Genomic DNA, 19150 nt, shown 5'->3' with positions numbered 1-19150 from the left:
GTTATGTCAGGATAAGAATTCAAGGATATAAACCAAAACCAAATGTCAATTCACTCTAGAACAGTTCAGAATGATTTACAATATTTCATGGCAGAGTATGCTGTATCTTAAAATACCTAACAGTTACTTCCAACCCGCTCCATGAACAGAGCCCGGTAAAGATTTTCTACGGTATTCTATAAACTTATGTTACAAAAAAGTGAATGTGACCCATTCTTTATAAACAACCCCCATCAAAACAAAATACTGTTTCCAAAAAAAAAAAAAGGAAAAAGCTAAATTCATATAATAATATTCAATTAATACACTGATAATAACAGGAAGAAAGAAAGTTAACAGCCTAATACAAAAACTTCTAAACTGAAATATTTAACAGTTCTTAAGCAATGGATATGACATAGAGTATCTTCTTAGTGAATACTAAGAATAAATAATGATCATGTTTTTTGTTTTGTTTTGTTAATGCTGTTGTTGTTTTAAATAGGCTTTCTCAATCGTATGCCTAGCAAATCATGTTTGAGTTAACATGAATCTTAAATCTATACCCTGCCTGAAGACTCACTCCTCTACTTGGGACAAATGGGGGCAGGGGTCAATGCTGTAAGAATAGTATCAAATCTGTAAACTTTTCTTCTACTGATATGTGACACAGCTCAGCATATCAGAAGATTCTGTTTTGGTAGAAGGGAAAAACCTAAGGAATCCTTAGGTGATCCTGAGGATCACCCTAGATAAGGAGTTGACAAACATTTCCATAAGAAATATTTAGGTTCTAGGGAAAGGGAAACAGACAAGTCTCTTTTGCAGTTACTCAACTCTGCTCATGTGGCATGAAATGAGTGAGTGAGTGAAAGTTGCTCAGTCATGCTGACTCTCTGCGACCCCATGGACTGTATGTAGCCCACCAGGCTCCTCTGTCCATGGAATTCTCCAGGCAAGAATACTGGAGTGGGTTGCCATTTCCTTCTCCAGGGGATCTTCCCGACCCAGGGATCAAACTTGGGTCTCTCACATTACAGGCAAATTATTTACTGTCTGAGCACCAGGGAATGTAGCACGAAACACATAATAAATAAATAAATGAGTGTGACTATGTCCCAATAAAACAAAAAACCAAACAAGTGGCAGACTGAATTTGGACAGCAGGCAATGTCTGCCATTCCCTTTCCTAGATTGAGAACCACTGAAAACAAGTTTTTAAAAAAAAATCATGTGATATACATGGTAACTACAGTTATGATACAACATGATATATTTGAAAGTTAGTTGACAGTACGTCCTAAGAGTTCACAAGGAAAAAAATTTAAACTATATGAAATGATGGATATTTAAACTTATTGTGGTAACCATTTCACAATGTATGAAGTTCAAGTCATCATGCTATTCACCGTAAACTTACACAGGGGTCATACGTTAATTATATCTCAATAAAAATGGGAAAATACCATCATGTGAGACTGTTCTTAGAATCCATTTCCCAAAGGAATACAGAAAATGTAATATTATAAAAAGTCAAATGTCAAACTCAACTTCCACACATGGAGGCCTATGTGTAAACTGTCACCAAGATCATCTTTTCTTTAAAAAATTAATTTCCAAATGTAAAAACATTCAGAACAAATCTTTTTTGAAGGGAAGCAAAACAAAACAAAAACAGAGTTAGGAAACTCCTTGATGCCACAGCAGTAAGTCCAATTCTAACAATGTCTCCTAGGGCCATGACATTTAGAGCTGCTTTCAAGTAACTCTTTAAAAAGTATGAATTCTTTACCTCTAAAATTACTACAGTTGGAAAAAATCACCTCATTCTTACATTTAATTTATAGCACTATCTTAATCTACATAAGCTGAGGGAAAAATCTTATTAATATTATTGAAAAGCATCACAAGCATAGTACCAAACAGAGAAACCAGTATGATAGTGAGAAATAGACTGTCAACAAAACACAAGGATACATACATGGGGCTTTTTCTGAAAAGAGACCAAACATTCTAAAAGAGAAATATCTTAACATAATAGTCTAGAGAAAATTACTGAAAGTAAAAAGTCAAATTAAGAGAATGCAGTTTCTAACATTCCTCAATCTCTTCCTCAAATTTCAGACACAATAACAATAGTAAGATTCTTCTGTCACTTTGGAGGAGGACATTCTGTTTCTTCATTAAGACAAAGCTAGATGCTTTTGATTTGCTGTTCTTATCCAACATACATGAAATAATTTTCTGTCAATGGACCTGAAATTTCTGAGGCTAGTTTTCATGTATAAAGAGGTAGAAACTTCAAATTAAAAATAAAAAACAAATGAGAAGGATGAACCTTGAGGGCATTACCCTAAGTGAAATAAGTCAGATGGAGAAAGATTAATAGCAAATGATTGATCTCATTTACATATGGAATCTTTAAAAAAAAAGAAAAAAAAAGCTCAAAGATACAGAGAACATTGGTGGTTGCCATAGGTGGGAAAGGGGTTGAAGGGTGGGCAAAATGGATGAAGGAAGTCAAAAGGTACAAACTTTGAGTTAAAAATAAGTCGTGAGGATGTAATGTACAGCATAGTGACTATAATTAATAACAGCATATTACATATATGAAAGTTGCTAAGAGAATAGATCTCAAAAGTTCTTATCACAGGAAAAAATCTGTAACTATGAGGAAGGTTAACTGTGAGGAAGGTTAACTAGACATTGTGGCAATCAGTTTTCAATATATCTCTCAATCAAAAAAAAACAGGAAAGATGGCTCCAATTTGTATAAAACTATGAAAAGTCAAATCTCCACCACACAGAGGAGTGGAAAATCAAGTCACCATTTTCTAATTATATCATGGCCTTTTTTTTTCTTTTTTTAATGGCCTTTTTTTAAAGTGAGAAAATACCCACAAATATTTGGGTACTTATACCCAAATATCAACAAGCTAAATATGAAGGTTTAATTCACCATTTTCATCAGAGTTTGCCGCTAAGATTTTAAAAGGGTGTAAGTAACAAACACTGGCTTTCCAAAACTAGGTTAAAGTGGGCTCATTCAATATTAATGGCAACCAGAAAAGAACAGTCAAGGGACTAGTCAAAGACAGTAGCAGATGGAAGAAACAAGGAACATGATGGCTCTGTCAAAGAGAAGTGAACAAAATGATTAAAGACAATGATCTGATTAGAGAAACAAGATTAAAAAGGAGGAAACTCCCCTCAAACAATGTCTATGAATTAAGAAAAGAAATCCAAAACTACACCTGAAACAACAGATCCCAATGAAATGATTTCTAGTGGTGATTACCTTTTAAACTACATTTTACATAAAACTATTAATGCTAGGGCTCCCCTGATAGCTCAGTTGGTAAAGAATCCGCCTGCAATGCAGGAGACCTGGGTTCAATCCTTGGGTTGGGAAGATCTCCTGGAGAAGGGAAAGGCTACCCACTCCAGTATTCTGGCCTAGAGAATTCCATGGACTGTATTAATGCTAAGGTAGCAGATATTCTACTTTCTCTAAAGCCTTAAAAGCTCATAGATGAGTAATGAATAGTTTTATAGAAAACATAGGGCACATTGTGACCATAATAGAAAGTACTCTTAATTTTGAGGAATTCTTCAAACATGTGCTGGCTCAGAAAAGCTGTGCTGTGGACATCCTAGAAAGGAAAACAGGCTGAAGACCTCCTGCTGGAGAAATACAGATAGAACAGCAGCTATCTCATTTTATGTAAATCATTAACATTATATGGCTATTCTTTCCCATTTTCTTTTTTTGCTGTGGATAACTTTACTGTAAACCATGTGCTATTTACTTTTAACTTCCCCAATCCAGGTGGCTCAGTGGTAAAGAATCTGCCTGCCAATGCAGGAAATACGAGAGACCTGGGTTCTATCCCTGGGTCAGGAAGATCCCCTGGAGGAAGAAATGGCAATCCACTCCAGTATTCTTCTCTGGAAAACTCCATGGACAGAGGAGCCTGGGGGCTACAATCCTTGGGTCACATAGAGTCGGACATGACTCAGCACACACACACAAGCAAAATATTTTAAGTTGTATTTATGAAAATCATAAGACTGTGTAAAAATTTAACATGATAGATAAAATAAAATTTTTTATAGGAAAAAATAACTCTAAAGTAAATTCCACAGTCCAATTATTAATGTCTTTATAAATGATATGGTAATCAAACAACCTGGTATGTTCTATGTAATTCATATTGACATTCCAGATAGGTACTAGCCAAAAAGAGCAGAGCCTATTTATCCAGCCAATCTATCAGTGCTTGGACTGTAGTTCTGATGCAGTTTTCTCAATGTTCTCCAGAAGAACAGCTAATGATTTAAATGTGAAACATGTGATACACGTTGAGTATAATGCTCTTAATAAAGCAAAATAACCCAAAAAGAAAACCGAATCTTCTATCAAAAATCTATTTTTGATCAGTAAATACTGATATATTAATAAATTACTTGATCCATGTTTTACATGCAGATCAATAGGCAATACAGTTTAGCATAAAAAACAGGACAATCAGCCTTCATATATATTGACAAGTTTTCCAATGGTCTGTTAATATACAAAAGACTGGGACAAATTACTTATTTATATATACAAAACATGGTTATAAAGACCAGCTGCAGGTATTTTTTTGGAAAGTGCATTTTAATAAGGTCCTATTCAGTTAGGGAACAAATGGGGAAGAAGTAGTTTGCACTACAGAGTTTAGCGCGAGAGCTTTCTCTTTTTCTAACCACGAAATCAATCATTTGTCCAGACTGTGGGAGTCAGAGTTAGTTACTGAAAAGAGCTCCGTATATAAACAAGTCAATAACTCATTGTGTGTTATTGTTGAGCTGAAGAAGTCGGCTTTCAAAAAGCTGCCCCTGCTTCTCTCAGAATGAATGTCACTGTATTCAGAGACTGGGAGAGAGTCCTTTGTTTCCAGCCATTGCTGGCTGCCATTTATGTATGGGAACAGAAGGTGGCGGCTAGGAGGGTGGGGGAAGCCACTCTTTGGTACCATGTATGTCCAGGAAAAACTCTGAATTCTGTCAACCTAAATCATTTGTGTCTAGAAATGCATTAATGTAATTGATAAAAGAGTGGCCACACACACAAAAATTGGTAAAATAATTGAACAATAATGAGCCTGTATCATTTTAAATTGGATAGGCTGCTATTTTTGGTTCACTACCTGCCAATAAAGATGAAACCAAAATATAAGCAATGTTTTGAAAAGTTCAGATGTACAAAATGAAATTGGTAAACAGGTCAATATGTCAAATAAATACTATCTGTTCCTGCCATAAATATTAAGGTAATTCATGGAACACTCATGGGTTTTTTTATGTTCCTGTTTTTGTGTTAATTTCTTTAAGAAATGATTCTATGTGCTTAACACTTACAATGTTAGAGAAATCTGAATTATTTTTGACTTGAAATGAATTTAAATATCTTTAAGAGTTGAAGTAAATCTAAAAATTCATAAGATATAAGTGTTATACTATTTACTTCATCTTAATGTTTATTAAAAATATACTATTTATTCAAAATCAAGCTAGGGTTGTGATGAAGCACCAGAACCAGGATTGAAGGCTTATAATTAGGCGAGGCAAGTGAAAAATACACCTGGTCTGTTTAATAAATTATCTTCATGGTGGGGCAAGGAGGGATGGTCTCTGAAATCTTTAAACAAAAGCTTAGATCTTAATTAAATAAAGTTGGAGTTGTAGGCAAGAAGATAGCTGGAACCTAGAACTGAATCCAGTTGATTCCAAATCACTTCACCAATTTAGAAAATCACAACATTAAATCATACAACATGCTCTCACATGCTGTACTAGACATTTATCTAGGTACAAATAAGCAAAGTGCATCATGGTTGAGATAAAAAATAGAAAGTGAGAAACAGTATACAGTGGAAGGTACAAACAATAAATCTGTAAATACAAAAGACAAAAATATTGGAGGATGGAGTGGTTGGGGAAGACAGGAAGTCACAAATGATGGGTAGTGTCTAACTAGGTAAAGAAGTGATAATATAGGGCAATATTATTAATTCACATTAATTAATTACTAACTAGTAATTAATTACATGACGAAATTTGTTCTAAATACGGTTACTGATTGGTTTGACATGACTTTGGAAGGGGAAAGAGAGAAGCCTGAGCCTTAAAGCATAAGCAGAGAGGAAGGGTAGAGCTGATCCAAGTGAGTTGGCTTTGGCAACGGTCTGACTGGAAGGAATGACATCAAGGACTAGATGGTTAGTGCAACCCATACCTAATCTATTTCTGAATTTAACTATAAAGTAGGTGCTGGTCCTATAGTGAGGGCATAATTAAGGACCTAGTGCTTAGCTTTGCCTTGGTTCAGCCCCATCCTCACAAGCTATATATACACTTAGTTCCAGTCTTAAGAGATTCCCTTAAGAAAGTCCTGACCTAGCTCCCACGTCTAACCCAGTTATCCCACTTAAATTCCTTCTACAAAAAAATTCAAGAGAGCCACTTTTAGACTTGGGGAAGGAGCAGAACTTCTAATTTAAAACTGACTGTGAATTCTGGCTCTGCCATATATTATTAGTTCTGAGACATTTGGCAATCAAGATGGTTTATACAGTCCAGGCCTTCCAAAGCCAGGGATTCCACTCCTATCTTTGCCAATTCTCTGAGAAAAAAAAAGCTACCTTTACTAGAGTCTGCAGCTTCTTGAAGTCAGTTTAAAAGATAATTTATGAAAGAAATTTTCATAATATTTAAAAACCAGCAAATACTTTACAACCATTTTAAAATAGAAATATTTTAAAAATATTTATAGTTTGTCTAAAGGGATGTAAAAGAGAATTCTCTGTGCTTACCTTCAATATATTCAACACTTAATTAAAGAAACAAACCTCTTTAAAAATCTTCCTTCCCTGTTTTTTGTTTTGTTTTAAGTAATCATAAAACAATTTTAGCTCTTCCACATTCTGTGGGGAAAGTGATGCTGAGTTAGGGCTGACTTAGTAGCCAGATTATAAACTTTCTGCTAGACATTCTGTCACAATTTGGAAAGCCTAATTAGAAAACCCAGGAATTGAATCAGGGTCTCCTTGCATTGCAGGCAGATTCTTTACCAACTGAGCTATCACAGAACCCTTAGGAAAGCCACTTGCCTAAATTCAACTCAGCTTGCCCTGATTCTCCATTTTTTCCACTATCATGTGAAGTTTTGGAAGGACTGTACTACTTTGGCCAAGGGGTAGACCCCTAACTCTCCCAGACCAATCATCCTCTTTCTTCAGAGATACAGAGTCATGAGGGAAACCACACAGAGAGGTAAACAGCTGGAGAGAATCTGTCCGATTAATAGCACGCTCAAGAGTTTGTCCCTTAAATCCAGATGTCCGGAGTTGTTTCAGTTCTTTCTACATCCCCTTTTTTTGGTCTTTCCTTGAATCCCACTTGCTACCACCTGCCACCCCCATTAAATTCTTCTTTCACCTAGGTTAGCCTAAGCCAGACCCCACTGACTATAACCAATAAACCCTAACAGATATGCCATATATGTCCTCACAATAAATGCCCCATTACTTTAGACCATCTGAATGAGCCTCTATTCCTAGTAACTAAAATTATCCCACTCAAAAGTCTTAATAATGTGTCCTTCAGGTATTATAATGGGTAATGTAACTAGAGTAATGGTTTAAAAATTATCCTTTTCTTTTTGGCCTTTCCAAGAATGTGACTGTCCAAACTATTCCAGGCATCCCTAGGATTTGTCACAATAACACTGCTTTTGTCATGTACAACAGAAATGTGCAACGAAACAATACTCTTACATATACGACTGTTGACTTAAAAAAAAAAAAAAGACTGTTGCCCTGAAAGATGTGCCTCTCAAGAAAACTCTTTACCTTTCACCCCCAATTAACCATATAAGCACTAAATTTAGATGATTCAGCCTATAAATTCTCTTGTAGATTAGGAGTAATGACTGACTGTTATTAAGCCTTTGCTGGAATCAGAAATAAGAAAGATGTAATGCAAGAACAAAACAGAAGCCTACTTCCTTCTGTCCTAGAGGGAAAACTGGAAGAAGTCTGAGAGAGAGAAGCAGGAAAGTAGCCAGAAGGATCAGGTCCCAAGTTCTCCTTTTTTAGGGTGTGGCTTGGGTTTAGCTTCCCGGAACACCTTTGGTTTCTGCGTCGTGTGACAGGGAATTGGTTCAGTGACGTCCGCCTCAGGCTTTCAGCATGGTGAGGAGAGCGGCTGTAGTGAGAGCGGCCCCACAAACCACTCGAGCCAGGGCCAGTGTCTCAGTCAGACCTTTGGGGGCCATCTCTAACATCACAGAAGTCGGGTTCAGATTGCATCAGCCAGGAAGCACCACCAGAGAAAGTGCCCGAGTCAAGAGAAGAGACTAAATTCACACACTGGAGGCAGAAGAGGGACAAGACCGCGGCAGGCAGCTGCCGTGCTAACCAGCGATTCCGACGGGCCAGCATGAGCCAGGGGCCCCTTCTCCCGGTGCCTTGAGGATATGAAGGCCACACCTCTCCTTCCATGTACTACCTAAAGGAAACCAAGAGGACACAGGAGAGTCTATTGGAGAGAAATAATGATCTAAAATAACTATTTAAATGATCCGCTCAGACTAAGCTTTGAACTGAATTGGACAGTTATTTTCCCCCCAGATTCGGTGGGCAAGAGCTCAGGAAGAAAGCGATCAGAAAATATCTCAGAAAATACGTGTCAGAAAATACCTCAGTCATTTAGTTATTTTGCACACAAAGTGTGTACACACGTGTAAGAGAGTCAGTCTATCAACTGAGCTAAGGAACAGAGTTCAGCTGAGAGGCATGTGTGGCAGGCTGCTTAATAGGAGCAGCCCTGTGTTATTTCCCACACTAAAATGTTTCAGTTTTTACACGAAGTAATGAGCCACATTTTCTCTCACCCGCTAAAGTAGCTATCTGAATCAGAGAACTCCTTGAGAACCATAGTTAGGATTCTGGGGCCCAAACAGGGTAAGCCAGATGGGCCTCTATCAGTATGAAACAGTGTCTGAACATGGGTTAGGCTGGGGATGATATGCCTTGTTATTCGGTCGCTAAAGTAGTATCTGACTCTGCGATTCTATGGACTGCAGCCCGCCAGGCTTCCATGTCCTCCTCTATCTCCCCGAGTTTGCTCAAGTTTATGTCCACTGAGTCAGTGATGCTATCTAACCATCTCGTCTTCAGCCGTATCATCCTCTGTGATATGCCTTACATGTGCAATAAGCCTATTTTAATCATTACTTCCCACAGTGATGAGGGAAATGTCCCCATTAATCCTTCGTCACCCAGCTTTGGTTCAATCTCATTGGTAAAGCTCACTCTGACTTTGTCCTCGTCTCATATGCATGTATGAGCCAAAATAGACTGCCATGTCCCGAAGACAGTGCCGCTCCTCTCTCCCTTCTTTCATTCTTCTATCTAATATATTTACTGAAGGCAGTGCTACTATAAACAATGCACTGTACTGGTTCCAGTAATACAAATATCAATTAGATGCCTCTGTACCTTCAGAGGGCTAACAGTCCATTGAGAAGTGCAGCTCCACAGTCAGCATTTCCCTGGTTGTTTCCATTGCGTTTGTTCCTGAGGTAAGGTACCATGTCTTACAATTCTTTTATATCCTCCAGTAAACAAAACCATAACAGGACATTCAATAAACACCTGTGATAGATTAGTGATGGATGAAAATCCTCAAATTCTAAGTACTTTTACTTTGCACCAGACAACTATTTCCTAAACTATGTGCTGGATGTTGTGATATAGGGATTTTGTAGTCAAATGATTTTCTTTAACACTAGGTTAAATTACAATTAATGGGTTTCTTTGTAGCATGGCTGCTAGGAGGCTCTAAGATGCTAATACTGTATATGGTATTAATAACCATGAGAGCACCTCAGAGGTCCAGCCAGATATACTTTCAGAAATGTGTTGAGACCAGCAATTTTCAAGTTGGTCTTGAAAGTTGAAGATGGACCACTAAACATTTATTCCAGAGTGAATACAAAAGTGACTCAGTACCCAGACACAGGAAGCACATTTCTGTCCACTGTCAACACAGCTCAACCCTGTCGGCTATGCTTCCCCCAAATTAATCTATAATTCTCCATGTAATTTGTCTTATTGAGGAAAAAATTCTATGATATTTCTAAAACATATGATCAAGAAATTTGGGGGTAAAAAAGAAGACAGTAAAACTAATATTAAAACATAAATTAAAAAAAATAAAACATAGATTAAAATAAAAATCACTAAATCACATTGTGGAGCATAAGACAGAAAATGGAACTAATTATCAAGCCAAAATAGACAAAGCTTATATATTTAGGGCTTTATTACATGTTAAATATGATACAAGTCTAATATGTCTAATATGTCTTAGGCACAATTCCAAAATTCAAAAATTTCTGAAAACTGAATGTTGTTTTAGAACTTATCAGGCAACAAAACCTAGTAAGGACTAATTTACAGACTTATCTCACTTAGTGTGAATGTTTTACTGTGAAAATACTGAAGTACTTTATTTCAGGGAACTGTTTCAGTTCCTACTACAGTTGTTCTGTAATATACGGTCTACGTACTACATTACTTTTCTAAAATCCAAAACATAACAAATTGTGAATTCTGCTAGTCCCAGAAAGTTCAGATAAGAGGCTGTGGCCCAAATTTCAATTCAACAAAGAAAGGGTGGATTTTTCAGGTAGAATTAGAATGACCAACTAACAAATACTTTAGAACAATAAGTTGGATCTATTTTTTTTTTAACTTTTAACACTTTTAGTGACTTAAAGATTTAACCATAAAAATGCTAGAATATAATATAGTTGAATTTGTAGAGTTTGAAAAACTCTAACATTGATAGATTTAACTAAATGAAAGTCTTAAACTTCTGTATCTTAAAAAGGAAATTTAATAAAACTAAAAAGTAACACATACTGAGAAAATATTTGCAACATGAAGTAGATTCATATACTTAATATATAAAGAACACTTTGTTGTTGTTCGGTTGTGAAATCACATCTGACTCTTTGTGACCCTGAACTGCAGCACGCAAGGCTTCCCTGTCCTTCGCCATCTCCCAGAGTTTGCCCAAACTCATGTCCATTGAGTCAGCGATGCTATCTAACCATCTCATCCTCTGTCGCCCCCTTCTCCTTTTAAAGAATACTTTAGGTAGACTAAAAAATTAATTAAGAAAAAAATAAACACCAAGGAAAATAGAAGCAAAGGAAACAAACATATGGTTCATAAAAGAAATACAAGGACCAAATAAAACAAGCACAAAAAATTAAATATTACTATTAATAAAATAATTCAAACTAAAACAATGAGATGATGTGTTTAACTTACTGACTGACCAGTCAAAAAAAAAAATTTCTACTGATAAGGATTCGTGAATTCAAGGAATAATGAATACAGGGAAACTGGTGCTTTCAAGTATTGCCAAGGAAAGCATAAATATTATAGCTTACTAGAGGAAAATTTAGCAATGTATATCAAATCTTTAAAATGTACACAACTTTTTATCTAAACATTCCACTTCAAGGAATTTTTCAATAAAAAATAATCATGGATATGCACCAGAAATTTGACTAAAATGATGACAAAACATTGTTTTGCAATAGTAAAAAAAATTGCACACATAAATGTTCAAAATTAAGAATATTAGTAAAATAAAGCTTTTGACTAGAATATCATCATCCCTTTAAAATAATGTTATGGAATATTGAATAATGGGAAATGGTAACAACATAGTAACTGAAAAACTGTGGTCTCAAAAAGTAAATAAGATTTTAAATATGTATCAGGATATGAGAAGTATATGCACTAAAATATTGAGAATAGCTACTCAAAAGGTGAAACTGTGGGTGGTGTAGCTCTTTTCTTAAATTTATATCAGCTTATATCTACAAACTAAATTTTCTGAAATATTAGTACATAAGCATGGTAAATCTTATAATTAAAAAATGGGTTCTTTTTAATATTGCTTTATTTTCCTGTTACTACCAATATGTATGAGTTACTACTAATTTTTAAAATCTGTATTCTGTCCACATTTGACCCAACATAATTATCTTTTCCCTCATTTTATTTCAATCTTTACAAGATAAAATATAATTCAGAAGAAAACAATAAATTTACAAAAGAGACAAAAGAGGTAAAATACTATTAACACCTTTACTTTCAAATTACCAACTGCCTGCTAAAACTTTTTTGAGAGACTGGGTAGTGTAAATTAATGCAGGGCAATGGAAGGTTTATCTTATTTAATAACTGCATTAAGCCATATTTACTGCTTCTCAAAAGTGAACTGAGATGAGTGCAAAGACTGGGTAGAGATAAGGGTGGGATTCTCATTGTCTACTCTGTCATTCTGGGCACTGGGGATGCAGTGTGGAGTTTAATCCTCAAAAGAGCTTTAGGAAGTCCTGTAACTGATGCTTAAAGAGATAAAGTAACTCACTTATAACACAAAGTAAAAAAAAAAAATTAAAAAACTGAGATTCAAATCCAGGCATGTCTGCCTCCTCTGCCCATGAATTTTAATTACATCTTGGATATATCAGAAAATATGATTTTAAAATGGAAGAAACAGCTAGACAGTAACAGACAGATTGGCAAACTTGTCCTTCATACTAGAGCATTTAATTATGAAAACTCAGAGCTAAAAATCAGAATTCTATTTATACAAGTTGACATTAGATGACATTAATAAGAAAATAAATTACATTTGGAAACTTCAGGAGACTTTTATTTCAGGTATGTACAAAAAAACTAAATTAAGATTTACTGACTAATAGCAGCTATCATCAAACATATTAACTTGTGTTTAATTCCTTACCTAACATTCCCTTCATCTCTAGGGTTATCAAAATTAACACTCAATGTTACTTTTTCATTCTGAAAATTTCTATTAATGCATTCTAATACAGTTGATTAGTGCAACTAATGAGTACTCAGAGGTACTGTTAACTGTCTTTAACAATTTGGATCTTTTCCTATGCACATATATAGAAATATAAGTACATGTAAAATATATGGATTTTATGTTTACAGAAATGGTATTACCTCCATATTATCTGGCAACTTGCTTTTCATTGCATGGCAGTGCCATGAAGTGTCCATTATAAGACATCTTAAGCAGATCTATCACCACCTAGTACTTACAGGTATTAAAAAAAAATTTTTTGGTAAGTTAATTTATTTAATTGGAGGCTAATTACTTTACAATATTGTAGTGGTTTTTGCCATACATCGACATGAATCAGCCATGGGTGTACATGTGTCCCCCATCCTGAACCCCCCTCCCACCTCCCTTCCCCTCCCATCCCTCAGGGTGGTCCCAATGCACCGGCCCTGAGTGCCGTCTGATGCATCGAACCTGGACTGGGGATCTATTTCACATATGGTAATATACATGTTTCAATGCTGTTCTCTCAAATCATCCCACCCTCACTTTCTCCCATAGAGTCCAAAAGTCTGTTCTCTACATCTGTGTCTGTTTTAAAATTTCATCCTTGTTCAAAATTTCAGTGTCACACCTGATTTCAAGCTCTCCTTTATTACAGTGCAAGCTAGTTTTGTGACAGGAGAAGTTTGTGATAGGGAAAGCAGCGCATTAACTTTTAATTTTCATTCCTCTTCAGTTCTTCTGCTGCTGGGGACACATCACTTTTGCTCCCATTCCACTGAAGAGAACTTAAGTCACAGGGCCATCTCCAGCAACAAGTCAGGTTGGGAGATAGTGCCACCAAGTTTCAAAAAGAGAAGATGATTCTGCTGGAAGGCAAGAAGTCTCCACTACACTGCTGCTCTATATGGTGTGACCATGTAATTTACCGTTCAAACCAGGACATGCTTGAGGATAAAATAATTAGTCTGAGATAACAAGTGAACAAGTGAACTTGGACCATTTGGGGAAAATTCTCTTCTCTGTTTAATAAAGTCTCCTCTAACCTTTCTTCGGGTGGCCTTTCCTGAGGCAATCTGTCATTCCTTTTGTGTTGCCAGAGTGGTCTGTTCATAACTCTAGCACACCAACTCATACATTTGTATGATTAGTTATTTACTAACTTTCCACTCTGGGCTTCCCAGGTGGAGCAGTGGTAAAGAATCCACTTGTCAATGCAAGAGATGCAGGAGATGTGGGTTCTATCCCTGGGTCAGGAAGATCCCCTGAAGGAAGAATGGTAACTCACTCCAGTATTCCTGCCTAGAAAACTCCGTGGACAGAGGAGCCGGGCAGGTTATAGTCCGCGGGGTCAGAGAGTTGGACACAATTGAGCTCAGGATGCAAGAAAGATACAAGGATAAAAACAGATGGCCTTAACTCTAGGCTGTACCACCACTACCTTCCTTACACACACACACATGCACACACTCACACACTCTGACTACATTCTGGTTTAACTCCATCAGGAAGCCTGCTCTGAATGGTTCTCAGTCCTGGGCGTGGAGCCCATCTTTGAGGCTGTACAGTAAATGTGCAGGGCGCTATTACAGCACACATGCAGTGAATTGGTGTCTCTTGCACACTGTTCTCTTCCACCAGACTCTGAGCTCCTCTAAAATAGACTCTGACTCTATATTCAACTCTATTTCCTTAGTGCCTAGCACACAGTAGATACTTGACAAATACTGGTTAAACTGAACAGAGTTGAAGACCTGGGAATGGAATACATAGAATTCTCAAACGAAATTCCAGAAATCCCTAAAGCTTGGTAAGGAGGATAATGAATCCATCTTGTGGATCTATCTTCATCAACCAAATCTGGCCTTTTAAAATTATGTATTGGGTGACTTTCATTTCAAGGTTAGTTAAGGTTGGAAGAGGAAACCCTGAGGCTGCCTTTTATTATCAGCTCTGTCATCTCTAGAGTTTTAGTGTCCATTCCTGTTAGGAAAGCCTAACATGAATCCCACTGTGGGCTTTTTCTTCCCAGCTGTTAAGCCTTGTGTTCTAAAGGGATGGGAGTCACAACTGCCAGTTGTCATTCTAACCAGAAATATTTTAGCACACAGACACTCATTGTATAAATCTGTAACTAGCGTGTGCCGAAGAATTGATGCTTTTGAACTGTGGTGTTGGAGAAGACTCTTGAAAGAACCTTGGACTGCAAGGAGATCCAACCAGTCCATCCTAAAGGAAATCAGTCCTGAATATTCATTGGAAGGACTGATGTTGAAGCTGAAACTCCAATACGCTGGCCACCTGATGCGAAGAACTGACTCATTGGAAAAGACCCTGATGCTGGGAAAGATTGAAGGTGGGAGGAGAAAGGGATGATAGAGGATGAGATGGTTGGATGGCATCACCGACTCAATGGACATGAGTTTGAGTAAACTCCAGGAGTTGCTGATGGACAGGGAGGTTTGGCATGCTGCGCTCCAAGGGGTCACAAAGAATCAGACATGACTGAGTGACTGAACTGAACTGAGTGTATAAACTCAGGACATTCCAAAATTTAGTTTTGGTTTTCAGAACTTGATTTGGATTCTAAATTTTTACTGTCCTTTACTTCAAATACTGTTCATTAAAAAAATAAAGTTGACTTTGTTGCCGAGAGTGGTTTGAATTTGGGTGTTGCAATTTGCTTAAAGTGGACTCCCTTCTGTTCTCCAAAATTTTTGATCTCTCAATCTTATCTAATACATAGATACTTTGGTTATTTTATGTTCAATATTCTGATTTACCATCATCATCCACAATTAGAGAAAAGAGAATTTGTCGAGGCCTTACTGTGTGCCACGCATTGTGTTTAGTGTTTTGCCTGTATTTCTCATTTATCTTTAAGAAAGATGAATGAGAAAATACAAGTCTGCAGAAGGGATGAATAAAGTATCAATATATTTAAACTATATGTCCTAAAACATGACCAAAATTTCTAGACACAAACCTTGAAATCTCTGTGGAAAAAACAAATCTCCCTCTGAATTCTTCTAGTTTGTGTGTGTGTGTGTATGTGTGATTTGTAGAGTATTTTGTGTCAACATCACTCAAAGAAATTTATTGAATACTTATTTTGTGTTAGTACTATAAAATAGTGGTTAACAGGACACTTCCTTTCTAGATATTAAAATCTTAGATGGCAGACATATATGGGACAAACAGCAGTAAATATGATAAGCACTAAAAAAAAAAAAAAGGCAGGATTTCTGGGGAGAGCTAACTTAAGCTCAAGGCTAGAGCAAGAAATGCTTCTCTGAACTAGAAATGATCTGAGCTAAAGATGGGCAAGAAGGCACCAAGTCAGGTATGACAAGGAAGAGAATTCTAGGCAGAGGAAGTGCTAGTTACCTATCCCACAAAATATCTTGTACAGTATCTTACCTACATTAATAGTATCTTATTAATTATGAAATAATTTAGAAAGGAATCATTATTGCCATTTTACAGATAAAACTATAAAACTAAAAAACTAAGACTCAGAGACTAGATCAGTGAATAAGATTAGAACCCTTGCCTGTCACAATCCAAAGCATTTCCACTATCTTTAACTTCCCCAGAAAGCTGCCTGCATGAGCTTCCTATTGGACCAATGGTTAGAAAACTTTTTTCTGTGAAAAGACAGATAATAAATATTTTAGGCTTTGCACACCAAGAAGGAACATTAAGGATAAAATATAGGAACTTGAATAACAAGAGAAACAACAATTTTCATAAGCTTTTGATGAAATTCAAAATATAACAATAGTGATAAGAATAATTGAGTATAGTGTTTTGAACTACTAGTTGACTAATGAGAAAAATTAAATTCTTTTGAGAGTAACAATATTTCAATTAATTGGGGTTTAAAGCTAAATGTTCCCTATAATCAAAATAAAAAAAGCAAATAATCAGCTGTGAAAATCATTCTTAACAGGTGGACCTAGTCAAAACAGGCGACTAGTCAGATTTGGCTCATGGGCTATTGCTTAGCAACCCCTGTACTAGGACATGACCAACAAGAGTAGTACTATTTAACAGAAATCTAATGTGAGACACATATGCAATCTTAAATTGTCTAGTAGCCATATTTTTTAAAAGGTAAAAAGAATAGGTTAAACTTATTTTACTAATTTATTGAACCAAAATATTACCATTTAAACATATAATCAATACAAAAATTATTAATGAAATATTTTGCCCTCTTATTTCATGCCAACTATTTGAAATCCAGTGTGACTTTCATACAAACAGCATGTCTCAATTTGGACTAGTCATGTGTTAAATACAGCACAGCTTCAGAGAACAGGTCTGTTGGGGGCTAGAAAAGTAAAAATGAGAAAAGCAGATCACATAGAATTTATGTTCAACTGAAGAATATGAATTCTGTCTAAAGGTGGCAACTGCCACTCAGCCCCACAAATTGTTGTCATGTGGAAAAGGGGTCTAGGATATTGTCAGATTTTCTGAGAAAACAAAATCTAATTTTACATTAAAATGTAAAAATCTCCTGATTTCCAGATATCTGAAACTATTTTTTTTAATTCATACATACTGTGCAGGTCATACAATTCAAACCTGCATACTAAATTTGGCCATGACTATCTCTATATTTGGGCTTCCCAGGTGGCACCAGCAGTGAAGAACCTGCCTGCCAGTGCAGGAGATGCAGCTTCCAACCGTGAGTTGGGAAGATAACCCTGGAGGAGGGCATGGAAACTCACTCCAGTATTCTTGCCTGGAGAGTCCCATGGACAGAGAAGCTTGGCAGACTACAGGCCATAGGATCACAAAGAGTCAATTGAAGGGACTTGGCACGCACACATCTCCACATTTATGTCCTCTATCCATGTCTGTCTTTTCAGTATCTAAGGTATAGTACTCAAATATGCTCAGTAAAGTATAGGACTTTCAAGTTAAGGCAATAAATATCTGCCAGCAAAATACTCTGAGTATGTCAAAGGGATGATAATAAAAACAATTATGGAAGCAATCATATCCACATTTTAAATCACCTTATAAAAGTAAGTTCACCTACTGGGAGTATTCAATGGTGTTTTAAATTAAAAAAATCTTCAATTAAAAGTATCCAAAACCATAATAGCCAAAAGGTGGAAGCAACCTAAACGTCCACTGACAGAACAATCAATAAACAAAAGGTGGGATTACAGGTAGTAGAATATTACTCAGCCATAAAGGAGGGAAATCTGACATATGCGTTGATACGGAGAAAACTTGAAAACACTTTGCCAGGTGAAATAGGCCAAGCATGTGTGCGTGTGTGCTAAGTCGCTTTAGCTGTGTCTAACTATTTGAGACCCATGTGCTGTAGCCCACCAGGCTCCTCTGTCCATGGGATTCTCCAGGCAAGGATACTGGAGTGGTTGCCATGCCCTCTTCAAAGGGATCTTCCCAACCCAGGGATTGAACTCATGTCTCCTGCATGGCAGGCAGATTCTTTCCCACTGAGCAACCTGGGAAGCCCCCAAGCCATGCACAGAAGGCCAATACTGAACAATGTCTTTTTGTTCAAATTGTGGTAAAACTCCTTTGGATGCCTAAGAGAGTTGGTAACTTTCATTGGTAATGAGCACACTGTTTATAAGCAAATAAGCCCTTCACAAAAGTATCTGAGAATGCTTCAAAACTGTTGCTTTCCTGAGTATTACTTGTAGTCCCTCCTAATATTATTCTCATAACTACTGGGGATTTGTACCAATAACAATAATCCTTCCCTACCTTGAGGCCTATTATGAAAATCAAATGAGATAACTTTAATCCAGAAAAATCACATTACAAGTTACAGAGCACCATAGGAATATTTTTATTATCAAATAACTAATGAAGCAAAGGTCAATTTTTACCCTGATTACATCAGTATCAAGTATTCTGAAGTCAAGTCTGAGTTAGTAATACACCAAAATGGCTTGCTCTCCTCCAGCCATACTTACAGGCAAAATAGTCTCCATTTTCTCTAATCCAGGTAGGGACAAAAAAACTACACTGGTATCCAATCTGGGATCTTCAAGTACAATTTCACAGGGCAAATGCTTCCTGAAACTATTGGATACCTCCTCTGTGATCCAGCTAGATTTGCATTTATAGAGAATTCAGAGCAGAATGCTCCTAGCTCAATACTTCAAACATCTAGTATCAAAGAACTCTCATCTCCATTTTCCAATGCACCGTCTGTGTCTGGAATTCATTT

The 19150-nt window shown here is 36.5% G+C and overlaps 1 protein-coding gene across 1 annotated transcript in view; it reads right to left on the bottom strand.

The window, feature by feature from the left end:
• The window catches only part of DCDC1 (doublecortin domain containing 1), a 423479-nt gene that overhangs the window by 250027 nt on the left and 154302 nt on the right, over window positions 1-19150 (bottom strand). The gene's annotated exons all lie outside the window — the stretch shown is intronic.

This window comes from Muntiacus reevesi, chromosome 9 (genome assembly GCF_963930625.1).
Source record: "Muntiacus reevesi chromosome 9, mMunRee1.1, whole genome shotgun sequence".
NCBI classification, from domain to species: Eukaryota; Metazoa; Chordata; class Mammalia; order Artiodactyla; family Cervidae; genus Muntiacus; species Muntiacus reevesi.
The sequence above is the reverse complement of the archived record's forward strand: the minus strand, read 5'-3'. Positions and strand labels throughout refer to the sequence as shown.